The sequence below is a fragment of the Carlito syrichta genome, unplaced genomic scaffold (genome assembly GCF_000164805.1).
Source record: "Carlito syrichta isolate Samal-C Ts95f unplaced genomic scaffold, Tarsius_syrichta-2.0.1 Scaffold314889, whole genome shotgun sequence".
Lineage (NCBI taxonomy): Eukaryota > Metazoa > Chordata > Mammalia > Primates > Tarsiidae > Carlito > Carlito syrichta.
The window spans coordinates 512,296-517,176 of NW_007258985.1; positions in this window are offsets into that span (position 1 = coordinate 512,296).

Sequence of the window (4,881 nt, forward strand, 5' to 3'; positions counted from 1 at the left end):
AGAGGACTGGATTTAAAAAATGTGGTACATATACACGATGGAATGCTACACAGCCATAAAAAAGAACAAAATCATGAATTTGGCAGCAACCTTGATGGAACTAGAGTCTATAATACTGAGTGACCTCTCACAGAAACAAAGATCCGAGTATCACATGTTCTCACTCATATAATGGACCTTAAACATCCAATGCAATACTATACGAAAATGACTGACCGTACTGGGAAACTATGGTGGGGGGAGGGAGATGGGATTAACAGTAGCAAATATCTGTCTGGGAACGGGGAAACACCCCATATCAACAGGGTGCCTGAATGAAACGCAATTGTATACCTAACCCTTAACTGTACCCCACAACTTCACAATAAAAAAAAAGAAAAAGAAAAAAATATCTCCTGATTGCTCTATTTCCTCAAAGAAATTGAAAGCAAGGTCACAGCTCAGGTGAGTGTGGGAGAGGATGTATTAGACGTTTGTGAAGAGAGAGTGAGAAAAAGTTATTTAGAAGAGTGAAAAGTGAAAGGGCTAGGGAAATGTGAGGGATTACAGGTTGACACTAAGGGCTCACTTGAGGTCATACATTTACAGTTGCCCAAGTCAATCTGGTATGTTTTTCTCTAATTGCATTCATTTGTGTGGGTGTAGGCAATGAATAAATAGATATGTGAACTTTTATAAGATTAGGATGTCAAAGGGTTAGAATTTCAAAGACAAGGATGAAGGAGCAAGTTAGTTGAGAGTGTATTCAAGAATGACTGTTATGACAGATCATGGGATCTAGCTTGGGTAACTAAGGAAGTGAGGACACGAGAAGGGTATTACATAAGACATGGGAACAATGGACTGTAAATGTGAATGGGATCAAGGTGCTGTTGGAGTTGAGGTCCAAGAGGGAGTGAGTTAGAAGGATAGAAAGCAAGAGGGGATGCTTGTGTTTGAATCATGGAGCGCTAGCAATGCTTCACTCAACAATGGACAACATATACTACGATAATCCCATAAGATTATAATGGAGCTGAAAAATTCCTACCAACTAGTATTTGCTATACTATACTTTTAATTGTTTTAGAGTGTAACACCTTCTACTTAAAAAAAAAAAAAAAAGTTAGGACAGGTGCAGTGGCTCATGCCCAGCACTTTGGGAGGCCCAGGTAGGATTGCTTAAGCCCTGGAGTTTGAGACCAGATTTGGCAACATAGTGAGTTCTTGCTTTTATTATTATTGTTATTATTATGAAGAAGAAGAAGAAGAGGAGGAGGAGGAGGAGGAGGAGGAGGAGGAAGAAATTTAACTGTAAAATAGTCTTAGGCAGCTCCTTCAGAACGTATTACAGAAGAACACATTGTTATAGGAGGAGATGACAGCTCCATGCATGTTATTACCCAAGAAGACCTTCTAGTGGAACAAGAAGACAGTGATATTGATGATCCTGTGTAGATGTAGGCTAATGCATGTGTTTGTGTGTTAGTTTTAAACAAAAAAATTAAAAGTAAAAATTAAAATTAAAAATGTTAAAATAAAAAAACTTACAGAATAAGAGTATAAAGAAATAAAATATTTTTGTACAGTTATATAATGTGTTTGTGTTTTAAGCAAAGTGTTATTACAAAAAGGCCAAAATCTTTTTTAAAAAACTAAGTTTATGAAGTAATAAAGGTACAGTAAGCCATGGCTAATTAATAAAGACTAATATACTTTATACATTTAGTGCAGCCTAAATGTATAGTGCTTGTAAAGTCTACAGTAGTGTACAGTATATCCTAGGCTTTCATATTCACTCACTACTCACTATCTCACTCAGAGCATGTTCCAGTCCTGCAAGCCCCATTCATGGTAACTGCCCTATAAGGTGTGCCATTTTTTAAATCTCTTATATTATATTTTTACCATGACTTTTCTATGTGTAGATACACAAATACTTCACATTGTGTTATAATTGCCTACAGTACTCAGTACAGTAACAAGCGGTGCAGATTTGTAGCTTAGGAGCAATAGGTCATTTCATCTAGCCTAGGTGTGTAGTAGGCTATACCTCCTTGGTTTGTGAAAGTACACTCTGTGTAGTTCACATAATGACAAAATTGCCTAACAATATGTTACTCAGAATGTATCCCCATCATTAAATATGTGACAATATTTAAATGAGTAAACATATATTTAAGATTAACTTTATATCTTCACTTGTAAGTAGCAAAGGAAAGTAGTAGGTTGTAAAACCTTCCATTATAAATACATATGCATTCACAAATGTATGTATAGAGAATTGAAATACAAAAATATTCACTACTGTGAGCTAAAGTAAAATAAATTGAAAAACATTGGTCTAAGTTTTAGCCACATGAGGGGATTTCAAAAAAAAAAAAAAAAAAAAGCATGGAAAGATCAGAGAATTGGAAGGCAAGAGTACTGGAAAGATCATCTTCCTAAATATTAAAATTACAAAGAACAATAATAGGAGTAGTGAGAGAGAGAGAACCATAATAGGAGTGGTGGGGGGAGAGAGATCCTAGGCCATTAAGTTTCAAGGAATGATAATAATTACCCCAACAGTCTGCAGAAGACGATAAAAATAAGGGAAAGGTATAGTGAAGTCAAAAGCTTCAAGGTTAGGAGTTTTTAAGGAGAGAGAAGAAAGAACAGCAACCTGGAAGAGACATTGAGGATCAAGTAGAAAGGTCCAGAAGTACAACTGTTGTGAAAGAAAAAACAGTGCCCTGTATGGAGGACTGCAAGCTAGCAATAAGAGAAAACCACATTTCTGCAGAACAAGAATGTGAAAGAATGTAGCCAATTCATTCTGCCTCCTCATGATGGAACCATTTAGTGACATCATAAAGTTAGACCTTCTGATCCCCCTATAATGGTTTAATCTGCCCTTGCTAGCAGAATAAATGTGTTATTTCCCAGCTTTCTTTGCACTCAACACAAAGACATTCTTTGTGGCTCCTTTTTCTGCTAGAGAAGTAAGAAGAAATCTTGTGCTCAAGAACAAAGTTCAAAGGTGACTAAAAGAAGTGTCAGGGTTACTTGGTGAGGGGCAAGGGATTAATATTCTGGGTTTGGAGGATGGTGGAAAGGAGGTGTCATGATGTTAGAGTGTTGGAAAGACTTCTGATCCCCTGAGCTGCTCTCTGGCCAGTTTTTCTCTCTTCTAGGCAAATGAGATTCAGGCTTCCAAAAATAAAGGCCAAGGAAAAGGGGTTATATTTTAACTGTCCATGACACCACATTAACAATTTGATACAAGTGTATTATAAAATGAACATTCAGTTCTTTGCACAAGTGTCAATGTGGCTCTCCGCTTTATATGGCAGAGCACTCCTCTTTCTATCACTTTGTCCACTTACTCTGTTTTATTTTCCTTCATAGCTCTCATCTGCCAAAGGTATTATTTTTGGCCTGTGTCTTCCCACTATCCTGTAAGGTCCAGGAGGGCAGAGACCATGTGTTTCCCCACTGCCTGGAATAATGTCTGGCACATAGTCACCAGTCAATAAATATCTGTTGAACGATGAACACATCACAGAGAGATCGCACCAGTGCTCAGCAAATTATAAATCATGAGTGGAATATTCAAAATTGAAATTGTTCAAAGCTGAATCTTCTTTATCACAGAACTAGATTGTTACAGCACTTTCAGGAAGTGGCCATTGGAATTCTGCTACTAGTGAGAATAAAAGTGGAAAGTTCACAATAAACACTTAAGGGCTAACTCCAAGAGCTCATTGATCGGTCAAGCTGCACTATGAAAAATCAATCATTGCAGTTCTGGTTGAGGAGTGAAGGAAAGCAACTCACTATAGACACAGGAGAAGTTACAAAGGGACGTGAGGCCAGAGAAGAGTGAAACAGATTGCATACCTGGAATTCTAAATGCATCTGCCCCATGCTATGTACACGTAAACCTCATTCTGAGACAGAGGCCAAATAGTCCTATGGCAGCATGAAGATTAATCTCTTAGGACTTGAGAATTGGGAAATATCTACTGATTCCAGAAGAATGATTCTATTGAACTTAGAAGATATTCAGGATAAGTGAATATCTGAAAATAAGTGAAGAAAAGGTTTAAAGACCCAATGTGCTCCAATATATGCTTTCAACCCAAACTATATGTTGTTTGCAGCTTAGTTTTCCACTCTACAGAGAACATACTTTGTGAGTAAGAAGCTAAAACTCAAGTAATCTCCTCGTTTAAAATAGGTCAAGAATAAGACTCTGGTACCTCTAAGAGGTATCTCTTAGTATTCTTTAATTTTCAAACTGGGAGATGTATACCTCTGGTAATACAGGACATAGACCATTTTAAAGAAGACTATTTCCCAGTTTTTGACTTCCACATGGGCTCATTTATGACTGATCTAGGTGATGCCAAGATGAAGACAAAATGGTGTTTGTCACAACACTTTTCCCATTAAGGAGAAAAGGCATAATTCTCTACCAGACCATATCATAAGTCCATTATCTTATGCATTGCCGCTGAAAGGGTAAATTGAGGCAAAGTGGGCTGGTGCCATGGGAATAATACAGATTGCAGCAGAGAGAAAAGTAGAAGGAAGTAAATTTATTATTTGCCTTTCACCAGTGGAAAGGGGGCCGGCACTCAGGCGAGTGTGGCGCGGTAGGCTGGAAACTAGTATTTAAGGACGTTTAAAGCAAAGTGGGGCTTAGACCTGAAAGAGGTCTGGGCCAAAAGGAATGTCCAGAGTTGTATTCTTTGGTTTCCATAGTAGTCACATGAATCTAGTATCTTGACATCACCAGGCATCAATGTCTCATGATATCAGGTGCTGGACTGGAGGTTGTCATGGTCATATGATAACAATATACCAATAAACATGCCTCCCAATTGGTGTGCTGGAAGTCGTCATGGGTGGCCAATA